Here is a 12,293-nt window from a genome sequence, read left to right as displayed (position 1 = left end):
ATACCTTGAGTGATTTCTTGAGTGATATCCTGAGTACCACTTAGGTGGGTCATTAGGTGTGGATTAGTTGCTAAAGTCTTTGTGTCTTGACCTCTTGAACTTTGTGAAGAGTTTTCCTGAGAAGATGGCTGTATTGCACTTAGTTGTGCTTTGGCTTGGCTTCGTGTATAGGGGCGAGCTGTGGTTTTGTGGCTTGTGTCAGCCAGATCTGTGTAGGGATTGCAGGGGGGTGCAGCATCCGGAGGTGCCACCATGGATTGGCTACTGGATGGTGTCAGTAATTCATCTGTGGAGAGGGTCTGGGTTTGGGTCTGGTGTGGTTGATTGGTGTTGGCGTTCTGTGTGCCTCTGGATCTGGTGTCAGTTTTTGTGGAGAGGGCTAATTTCCAGATGTCTGGCAAGCGGGATGTGTCGTCACGCTTGTTCATGTTGTGAGGGTGTTTCTCTATCTCGATGGCTTCCATGATTATTCTCTTGTGGTGATGTTCCGTGTTAAAGAGCAATTTGGAATCTGCAAAATTAATTTCGTGTCCTGTTTCTTTCATGTGTTGGAAAAGAGAGGAAGTTTTTTCTTCTTTTTTGACGGCATTCTTGTGTTCTGCGATACGTGCATTTATTCGTCTGTTTGTTTGTCCAATGTACGTGGCTGGGCAGACTTTGCAGGGTATTTCATAGATCCCTTGGTTTTCCAACTGGATTTTATCCTTGGGGTTTCTGAGGATATTGGCTATTTTTTGGTTGGTGCAAAAGGCTGTTTTGATATTGTGTTTATGGAGGATTTTGCTAATTTTATCTGTAGTGCCCTTGATATAAGGAAGGAGGGCCATGCCATTGTTTTCTTCTGTGTCTTGGTTTTTGGGGGGTGTTTCCTTTTGGATTAGCTTCGTAATCCTGTTTTGCTGGTATCCATTGGCAATTAACACATTTGAGAGATTCTGTAACTCAGTTGTCAAGTGGTCTTTGTCAGCCAGGCGTTTGGTTCTGGAGATGAGAGTCTTGGCTACGGAGTTTATTTGTGCAGGGTGGTGGTGTGATTGTGCATGTAAGTAGCGGTTGGTGTGTGTTTTTTTCTGGTAGATAGTGTGTCCTAGGGAGCCATCAGGTTTTTTGTAGATTAGGACGTCAAGGAAGGGAAGTTGGTTGTTGGCTTCTATTTCCATAGTGAATTGTATTTTGGGGTGTAAGTTGTTGAGATGTGTGAGGAAGCTATCCAGTTTTTCCTTCCCGTGTGGCCAAATTACAAAGGTGTCGTCAACATATCTGAGCCAAAGTTTGGGTTTGTGTTCTGACTTGTCTAAAGCATTGGTTTCAAAGTGTTCCATGTACAGGTTTGCGATGACCGGTGAGAGGGGTGATCCCATAGGTGCTCCTTCTATCTGTTTGTATCTTTGTCCATTGTGGATGAAGTACGTGTTGGTTAGGCAGTGGTTGGTCAGGTCCAAGATGTATTCGGGGGGATTGTATTTGTTTTGAATAGCTGTCAAGGCTTCATTAATGGGCACTTGTGTGAAGAGAGATACAACATCGAAGCTCACAAGTAGGTCATTAGGATGTAGGTTTTGCTTCTTTATTGTTTCTATGAACTGGAAGGAGTTTGGTACGTGTGAAGAGATGGATTCTGCATAGGGCTGAAGTTGCTTGGCGAGTTCCGTGTTAAAGAGCAATTTGGAATCTGCAAAATTAATTTCGTGTCCTGTTTCTTTCATGTGTTGGAAAAGAGAGGAAGTTTTTTCTTCTTTTTTGACGGCATTCTTGTGTTCTGCGATACGTGCATTTATTCTGCGATACCTGCATTCCTGTACCCGTGAAAATCTACGAAAGCATATATATATATATATATATATATGCAGGTTTTGGTGTCCTCGGGTGTCTTCCCGTGTAAAAGTTGGGGTGTCTAGGCGACGTTTCGACGAGGTCTCACTCGTCATCTTCAGGCTGGTGCTTTCGGCTTCTTGTTACTGGAACAGAGCGGGATCTCAATGTTTGAGTTCCTATAAATACTGTAGAGGGGGTGTGGTGTCTAGCCTCCAATGTTCTGGGCAGAGAGGAAGTTCCCAGGCTAGTGTGCCTTTTCTTCTTTTGTTCCTTAATTACTTGAGAGATACCTTGAGTGATTTCTTGAGTGATATCCTGAGTACCACTTAGGTGGGTCATTAGGTGTGGATTAGTTGCTAAAGTCTTTGTGTCTTGACCTCTTGAACTTTGTGAAGAGTTTTCCTGAGAAGATGGCTGTATTGCACTTAGTTGTGCTTTGGCTTGGCTTCGTGTATAGGGGCGAGCTGTGGTTTTGTGGCTTGTGTCAGCCAGATCTGTGTAGGGATTGCAGGGGGGTGCAGCATCCGGAGGTGCCACCATGGATTGGCTACTGGATGGTGTCAGTAATTCATCTGTGGAGAGGGTCTGGGTTTGGGTCTGGTGTGGTTGATTGGTGTTGGCGTTCTGTGTGCCTCTGGATCTGGTGTCAGTTTTTGTGGGGAGGGCTGCACCCCCCTGCAATCCCTACACAGATCTGGCTGACACAAGCCACAAAACCACAGCTCGCCCCTATACACGAAGCCAAGCCAAAGCACAACTAAGTGCAATACAGCCATCTTCTCAGGAAAACTCTTCACAAAGTTCAAGAGGTCAAGACACAAAGACTTTAGCAACTAATCCACACCTAATGACCCACCTAAGTGGTACTCAGGATATCACTCAAGAAATCACTCAAGGTATCTCTCAAGTAATTAAGGAACAAAAGAAGAAAAGGCACACTAGCCTGGGAACTTCCTCTCTGCCCAGAACATTGGAGGCTAGACACCACACCCCCTCTACAGTATTTATAGGAACTCAAACATTGAGATCCCGCTCTGTTCCAGTAACAAGAAGCCGAAAGCACCAGCCTGAAGATGACGAGTGAGACCTCGTCGAAACGTCGCCTAGACACCCCAACTTTTACACGGGAAGACACCCGAGGACACCAAAACCTGCATTCCTGTACCCGTGAAAATCTACGAAAGCATATATATATATATATATATATATCAGAATAGGCTAATATTTTATGAGTTCATCTACATATCAAAGAGGAAGGCGGGGGGGGGTGGATTTTGTCATCACATAGAGCACCACTGAAATTTGTGGTGCCAAGGTCCACCACTGATCTACAATGACTGGCAGCATCTCTGTAGGGTTTCAGATATGGAATATTCCCAGCCCTACAAGGCATTGAACCTGCAACCTTCTGTGTGCAAAGCAGTCACTTGATCACTCAGCTATGGCCCTTCACTGAATGTCTATTGGCATCTGTACTCTGTCCTATATAGATGCACTGCTGTCCACCAGGAATTCCAGGGTTTAAAATGGTTAGCACATGGTCTGACACTGGGACCTAAATGATGAGCTAGCTAAAACCTAGCTGGGCTGCAGAGTGCTCTTCGTGTGTGCAAAGGAAAAGGGGTATGCATTATCAGCCCCTGCTATTGGTGAATACATAGTATGAGGATCAGGACTGGCCAACCATTGTATAAACACTGGCATTCTGGCTTTCCATGGTCAGTGAAACAGTAATTTTACCCCAGTTTAGTTGGCCTTCAGTTGACTCGGCTCCAGTTGTTGACCTCAGGGACCCTGAGCAGGAAAACAAAGCAGTCAGATATATATTCAGGTACGGCCAAACACAGCCCTAGCCTGGCCATTCTGGGCACAATGTTCCAGTGCATGCCACTGCCCCATATTGTCATGTGACCCTAGATGCATCAGTCATGCCCAAGTGGTTTTAAGGACTTTGTGTTCAATCGGGATTCTTCTACATGCAGTGGGTCCTCTATAGACATTCTATGAAAGTATTATCTGTTCTTGTGTGTGCAAGGCACTCTAAATTCCAGACCAACCTAGTATTAGAATTGAATTAAGGCATTGAGAGTTAAAACTGTGCTAGACCCATGTGTGTATTTGAGCTGTGTACTAGACAGTCTGCAATGAACATGTATCAACAGCTAATTAAGTCAGGACTAGCCTCCTGCATGAGCTGATAGCCTGGGAGGAATAGGTGATTAGGATGACAAAGGATCAAGGGCAAATCCCTCCCTCTGTCTCTTAACTGAGAATCAATTCTAAAAGATAATGCCAGTGTTTTAAGTTAGAGTTGAAGATTGCAGTTAGGAGATACGCAGCTGAGTTAGTAAGCAGCAGGCTGGAGAGACAGCCAGAGAGCAATGTTTGAGAGCAATGGTTGGTGTCTGCTTATGTCCAAGACTGCTGTGGCTATGGGAGAAGCCAGGATCTCTTGGGGTATTAATACTGTTAACTCCTCCATATGGGCTCAGGTTGTATTTATGTGTAAATAAACCATATATCATAATGATTCCACTGTCTCAGATGTGCCTCATTTTCCAAAAGGAAAAACAAGCCCTGGGTGCCTGGAACCCCTGGACTCTTGCCCTGCTCAGAGATGGGGGTGGTGAGCAAAAATATATTTTATTTTTCACTAAAAAATATTGTCACCTCCTCATGTGCTTCAATGTCTTCACAATGGGGAAGAATAAATATTAGGGGCTGCATTCTTTGCTTCCCATGGTCCAGGCTTTATTTGCCTAATTTGCAAGCAAAGGGTTTCTAACTTTGCCTGAATAATGAAGTGGCATAATCCTCAAACTGCTGCCCTGGTGCATGCCCCTGTGTTTTCCTCTGAGGGTCACAGCAGTCCAGACATTTCAGGATTGGGCAGCTGGTTTGGGAATTTGCATCAAAGCCAAGATCATACTGCAAATATTCTTGGCTATTCGCTGGGCACTTATTCTGCATACCACAGTTCACTGGTTAAGTTCATCAAATGACATGCATATCAAGAGCTAAAGGATATGAAAGCCAGCTCCGCTTCTATCCTCAAACTATAAAATCAGCTTGGAGACTTAGGCTGTTGCATAAAAGAAGCAAAGAAGAAACTTAACACAGCAGTGTAAACGAGCCACAGGAGAAACACACCATAGTGCTGGTTTGCACAATTGATTGCCATCTCTCGTATATTATGTCAATCACCAAGGCATTGGAAGATGCTCACGGATTCTGTAGCGCTCATTTTGGAGGGATACATTTGGGTGAGGTGAGGTCCTATAACATGTTTGCATTTGTCACCCCTGAATCGTAACTGGAAATGTAATCTCCCAAGGCAATAAAATGACTCACATTCTGCAACATTTGTTTGGGTAGCTGATTTCATTATGCTGAATTTCTTGATTAAATAAATAAATAAAGATACTTCCTAGGCCACTGCAACTACTTCCTGTACAGCAGGGAACTTGTGGCCCTCCTGATGTTGTTGGACTCCAACTCCCATCATCCCAAGCCAAGATGGCCAATGGTCAGGCGTGATGGGAGTTGCACTCCAGCAACACATGAAGGACTACAGATTCTCCTTTCCTGCTGCATAGTGACCCATTTAATTAGTATGGTCAATATCCTATATTCGGCCCAGTGATGACAAAAAAAACCCCCTGCAACCTATTTGGGATGGGTTCTGTTAAACTTAGAATAATAATTTGAAGTCATCTGTTGGATGCCCCAAACTGATCCATTTTAAAGTGTGACAATATTGCATAAATGGAGTTTCTCAATCCTATTATGTACCTGATGCATTAGGAAAGGGAGCGTAGAATCCTTCTGAAGTCTAGAACCACTTGCAGCAGGGTCACTTTCAGGAACAGGGTCATCCCTACCCTCCTCCACAAACACACACACGCTTTACACAAATTACTGGAAACAGAGGACTGGCTGTGAGAACATAATCTATTCTGGAACAACACCCAGTCTATGACCGTCTCAGTTGCTATTGCACATATCTGCCCCATTCAGGGTGTTTGGGCACCATGGCAACTACACTGGGATTTGTTTTCTCCTTTCTTGAGGAGTATTCTTCTCTCTTCAAGCTATGTGGATTTGTAATGGCTTTAGTCTTCCTGTTCCAGAAAACCAGTTACTGCTGTATGGTGTTTGGCAGCTTTTGAAACCACATCCCTGATCATATTTGCTGGCCATTTCAATTTATGTTTAGTCCAAGAGTAAGGTTCATAATGGAATAAATAGTTATTATTGTTTACCTTGGGTAAACAATAATAACTATTCCACATTAAACCTTAGTCTTTGACTAAATCCGCAACATAAATTGAAATGATCAACAAATAGGAAGCGTACTTGTGATTTCTCTAATGGTTACATCCTTTAAAACCAATAAAAGCCTTGGGAAGTAATTACATGCAGTACACACTTGACAGCCTTTTACTTTCACATGCTATAAATAAGCCGCAATCAATGGAAAGTCATAATAAAAAAGGCAGTTGTATTACTTTTACATTGTGTAATGATGCCGAGGGATGCTTCATATGAAAACAAATGCCATCTATCTCGGGGGTGGGGGGGATAAACCATTAAACAAAGAATGCATAAGCTGCAGGGTATGCTATGAGAAAATAACTCCAATTAGGTTGAACAAGAAACATATTGGCTCACATTCACAGATCGCCACATGCAACAGTGGGTGTATGTATCTGCCAGACAGAAAGCTGGTACAGTTACTTAACAAAAAGTTCGGAAGGGAAGCTTCATTCAGACACCAAAACAACCTAAACAAAATCCAGCAAGAAGATCTATTGTAACTACCATAGAGACACTTTAAAATGTTTGGAGGGACGGGGACGCAGAAATCCCTGGAGGAGGGGAAAGAAACCATGAGCAGGAGATCCAACAGAAGCTGTTCAGTAGCTGCAGCTATTTATATCCACTGCTACTGTCAGTGGCGTAGCGTGGGGGTGCAGGGGGGGCCGGCCGCACCAGGCGCAACATCTGGGGGTTAGGGTTAAGGGGCGCAAATCCACGGGTTAGGGGGCACAAATTACTTGCCTTGCCCCGGGTGCTGACAACCCACGCTACGCCACTGGCTACTGTTAAATCAGAGTGGCTTGACAATCCATGTCTCTGCCCACTGGGATCTCTGGGCATTGTAGCTCGGGGGGGGAGAGGGCCTCCTAACAATTCTCATCACCCTTAACAAACTATAAATCTCATGATGCTTTGGGGATAGTCATGACTGTTAAAGCGGTCCATGTTTCCAGCGTAGGGTACAGATGTGACTGTAGAGTCTAATAGGACCTTCAGGGAATCTAGTTCAAACTCCTGAAAATCCACCACTACACAATCCTTCTACTTAAAATCCTGCAACATAAAAGAAATCATTCCAGCTATTATCTCTGCTTCAATTTTTGTTCGCATCTGTCTGTCTCAGGAGGGGATGGAATGTGCCTCCGGGGATGAAGTCAAACTGCTGGAGAATCACAGTGCCTGCTGTGGCTGCAGAGGCTGGTAACTCATAACCGCTGCCTCCCAAGTTGTTTTTGCTGCTTTAACAGCAACAAAGTGTCCTCTCCAGGGCAGTGTGTATGGAGGTCCTGGGTGCCCCTCTCAGCCTCGCTAACATGGTCCAAAGGAAAGCAGAGCAATATGTTTGGCACCAGCTTGGCTGCAGGAGCTGCTGGAAGGAGGTGTACAAGGCGCCATCCAACCATCTTAGGGACCACTCCAGATTTGTGTAGGGTTTACTCCTTAGCCTTTTCTTCTCTTGAAGATGTCCCACAAGTCAGCAAGTTTCAATAGATAGCTACCGTTTATTTCTTTATTATTATTATTATTATTATTATTATTATTATTATTATTTTAGCTGAAATAGATGTCAGGGTCAGTCACCTGAGCTTGCAAATCAAGGCATGCCCATGCTAAGACCCATGATATGCAACCCAAAATTGGTATGCCATTTACTGCTAATAACTATGAGATGGTGCACATTATTAAAGGAATTAGTTTACTCTCCATCTCCTTCACAAGACCCCACAAAATCAGTTTTGTAAATAAGGATTATTTTACTTTACAGAATAATATAAAAGCACACACGGAAGGTCATCTTTTTGAACTCATATTAAAAATAAAATAATCATTAAAAAGAGAATTTCTCATCCTTTAATGTTCCTAAGATTTGCTGCCTGAGGTAGTCTCTCATTTGACCTCTGGACAGATTCATCCTTGATGTTGAACCATTCACTTTTCATTGATCTTTGCTAATCAGGAAACCCTTATTGGTTTATTTTCTAATTCTGAACACTAAGCTATTTCTCCATGCACTGCAGATATTTATGTCAAAGGATTTTCCTCTTTTGCCCAATTTTACTCACCCCAGCAAAGCTGGCAAGGTGCAAATAATATTGCATTTGGTACCATTTCAACAGAGCCAGCAATCAGGAATGAGTGCATATGTGCTGTCATCAAGGCACAAGACAGCCCAGAAACACACTAGAGGGTAATAACAAACAACAAAACAGTAGAAAAGCAATACAGTAATAACTAAGCAGACATAGACAGTGTTGCATTCAGCATACCAGTGTAAAAATTATGTCAAGAGAATCTGATTTCCATAATTTTCACATATAATACGATAGTTGTTCCATACAGCTCTATGGATTCACCAAAAACTAATGAGAGTTTCTTACTATTTCTCAAATTATTTTTATAAATGTTTACAAATGTTGGACAACTACTGAGAAATATGCGTGGTTTGATCTTTAAACAGTTCTAATAGATTACTCAATGGAGATGAGGGAGAGAGATTATTGAGTAGTTTCTAAATTTTGCATTGCTGTCCAGTGGAAGATATCACAAATTCCACATCTTCCTGAATGCATTTTTTTAACAGTACATTGCTTTATTAATAACTAATGTGGACATGTGGAGAACTGAAATAAGATCAGAAGAAAATAGGAAACTGGAACAAAACAGTTGTTGACAGATTTGTCCATCTCTACCAGCAGTTCCCTTCATTTTGTGAGATATATGGTGGTCTCATGCTCTACCAATTGATATTGTCTGAGATTGCTGGTGGCAATCTTACCAGTTATCACACAAGGGTGGAAGAAAATTAGATGTCAGAGAGTCCCTTGTTCCTCAGAATGCTCCATGCATGTTTTGTAACAGAAGCTGGAGAGCACCACAAGCTCTGTATGCCTCCATGATACAGGTAATGCATCCAGGTAAAGTTCCTGCTACTACTACAGTAGAAATTCTTAAGTATTATTTATTACTTAACAAGTATAAGGCATATAACATTTTCTAAACATATAAAAAGAAAAGACAGCCCATGTCTGCCAACTCCTAATCCAATAGACAGCATGCAAAAAGGATAAAGAATGAGGAAGGAAGGTGGAGAGCTGCCCCATAACATACTGCTGCCTGATCCCACCCCCAACCCCTGAATGGACTGGCAGCTGAATCTTACTTTGCTGGCCCTGGTACTACACCATCAACCGCACAAGAGGTTAGCAGGCTACTTTGGAGGATGTTGGATGCATAGCATACACAACTCTGTCCTTTCACAGAGGGGAATGTCCAGAAGGATCAGAAGGGATGGCCAGGGGGCTGCTGCCACTGTTGCCACTCCTGCACCTGCCACCTGAGGCAGCTACATCCCTCTGTTGAATGGTAGGGCCAACTTTGGGAAGTGGAAAGCAAGCATTGAAGCAACTGCTCCTTCACTGGCCAATGGGGGGGGGGGACCAGCTGGTCTCCTTTTGCCATGATATTTTTTCCTGAAAGGCAGAGAGGATAGGCAGCCTCCTAGTGGCACTTGTTCTCCTGGATATTCTCAGCCATAATTTTGTCCTGGCTGCAGTTCTCACCCCACACCTCCCATGTCCTAGAAAGAGCATAGCATAATCATAATTCTGTGTCCATACATAGGATGGAGAATTTCAAGACGCCATTTGCACATATTTCATATATTTGGGGTAAATAAATATTTTTTCAGTCCTGCCCTCTGTACCATTTTCATTCTTTTTCTTTGCCTTCACAGTCAACAGCTTTGTTTGCCCACACTGCCATGTCAGTGCTATTGGTTGATGCAATCCAAATAATGATCTACTCTTACATCAACAAGCCTGCATAGTAGTTTGTAAGGATCACATTTCGTGTGGTAATAATTTATTCTCCAAGGGCAGACTTTAGCAGCAGCACCATCTTCTTCCTCTGCTTTCTCCCCCACAAAAACAAAACAAAACAAAAAACAAACAAACACCATTTTGTGCATGCATATTTCTAGCAATCAGATATAAAGTTATGGAATTGTTGCTTTAAAATAAATAAGAATGAAAGAAAGCTGGTGGGAATATCCAAAGGTTGCACAGCCTGATAATGAAGTTCCTGATCACGCCTTTGGGACAAGAAAGACAGTGCAAGTCTGCACAGTCCCTGCCTTCCCACTGAGTTGCGCTCACAGAGTGTGTAATTAATTGTTACTGTTCATTTATTTGTACAAATGAATGCATTTGCAACTGAGAGCCACCTGGTGACAATCTAACAACCAACAGAAGGCAGGAAACCCAAAGTGCAAATAGCAAAAGCAACCCAAGCCTTCCTTCCTGCATTTTCTACCCTGATGGAAAGCAATACCTGCGACCACCTTTGATGGATCTACCAATTTGTAAATCTGCGTGCTCCAAAGGAAGGGCCCGAAATGCATACACACACAAAACAGAGGAGTCAACATCATGTCATTTAACTTGGCTTTCTTTAAGCAAATTCATTAGCTTATTGCTTCCCGAACTAGAACCACAACAGAAGCAATGTGTATTTCCTATTGTGACAAAAAATTGTCTTACACTAATTAATGTGTGTAGTTCTCTGGAAACAAATGGACAGCCATTTTAAGAAGTCACATCCATTTTAGGCAAGGATAAACTGTGCCAGCCCAAAGGCAAATTGATAGCAGTAATCACTTCAGTGTCTGTGAAAGGTTCCCTTTAATCACTGGATTTGCCAATTCTATTATGTTCCCTTTCCAAGCCAGGTGATCATACATTCACTTTTTGGCAACACCCATTCATTTGCCCTTCCAGACAAATCTACAGTGGTTTTTGCCTTTCCATTCTTGGTTCTCATGAGAGTTCAGATCTGCATTATGTTTTCTTCTAAAATGAGCCAGCATGATTAGGTTGCTAAACACACCTGCCTTGCTTGCTTTCTAAAATTTCTTTACCTATTTAGTAAATAGGGAATGTTGCAAGACTTTATGTAATTTATTAATGTCAATCAATCATTCACTGATTGATATTTATTATCTTTCTCCGCTGACTCTTGCCAGACTTAGTTTTAAAATTGGCTGCAGCTGGGGTCTAAGCTGGATGAGGATCTGAAGGGCAACAGACATTTGTCACAAACATGCTGGAGTCAGGTACTGGGTGAGACAGAGACAAGGAGCAAAAGGGCCAAAGGTAAGTGTGCAAAAAGTTTAGCTCCAAGGTAGCAACACAGGCCTGGAGGGACCAGAAGTAAATGTGAGGTCAAAGGCAGACGAGCAAGAGGTTGTCATCAAAGCTGGAAAAAAGGAGGTGCAAAGTAAGCAGTGTCCCAAGGCAAGGTGCAAAATTTCAACAGCCAAAAGCTTAAATTTCTGCAGGAAGTGAACTGATGATGACAAGGAGCCAATGTCAATATCACCTTTGTTCCACCCAGCTGAGAAAACAAGGCCCAGTGTGTGTGTTGGGTCAGTGATCTGTGGCTCATGGTTATCATGGCAGTCATGAAGTCCTGACCCACCTTAGATATTTTTTATGGACAGAATATAAACTTGATAATACATATATACGCTACCCAAAATATTTGGTTCTCTGATACTCTGCTGTACTATCTTTTCCATATAACTGGTAAACAAAAAAGGCAGTACCTGAAACTCAAATGTACTTAATGACAACTGTTTAGAGACTTCTCCTCTTTGGCTGACAGAACTTCATTCTTCCCAGATAAATTGCTTTATAGTCATTTCATTTCTCTTTTCCCCTTCATGCCACTTACTGGTGTTGTTTGCTGTGCTTAAGGCATAGACAATGTGTTCGTGAGAATATCTGGCAATAACTTGGTACAGTCAATAGAGGTATTTCTTTCCTGTCGCCTTTCACGGTGTTAGCATTTCATTACTCACCAAGCAAGGAAACAACAAAGGTAAATACAGAGTCATTTTATTCACATATATAAATATAAAAATGAAGAACATTTTTACAGAGGAAATAAGGTAATCACAGGAACATCAACAAATGCTGTTGCTTTTACAAATTGAGTGCTCTGAAGATGAAATATTAGCAGTTGAGCAATAATCCGGAATGTCACCTTGTTCTTGAAGTCTTAGGATTTACATTTGTCCTTTCATTCAGTTTTTATTTAAACTTAGTATCTCTCCAATGTCATTTGTACATTTGTAGTGGCAGCTCTAGTATTATGGAATA

The sequence above is a fragment of the Podarcis gaigeae genome (genome assembly GCF_964106915.1).
Source record: "Podarcis gaigeae genome assembly, chromosome: 1".
Taxonomy (NCBI): Eukaryota; Metazoa; Chordata; class Lepidosauria; order Squamata; family Lacertidae; genus Podarcis; species Podarcis gaigeae.
Note: the sequence above shows the minus strand (reverse complement) of the source record.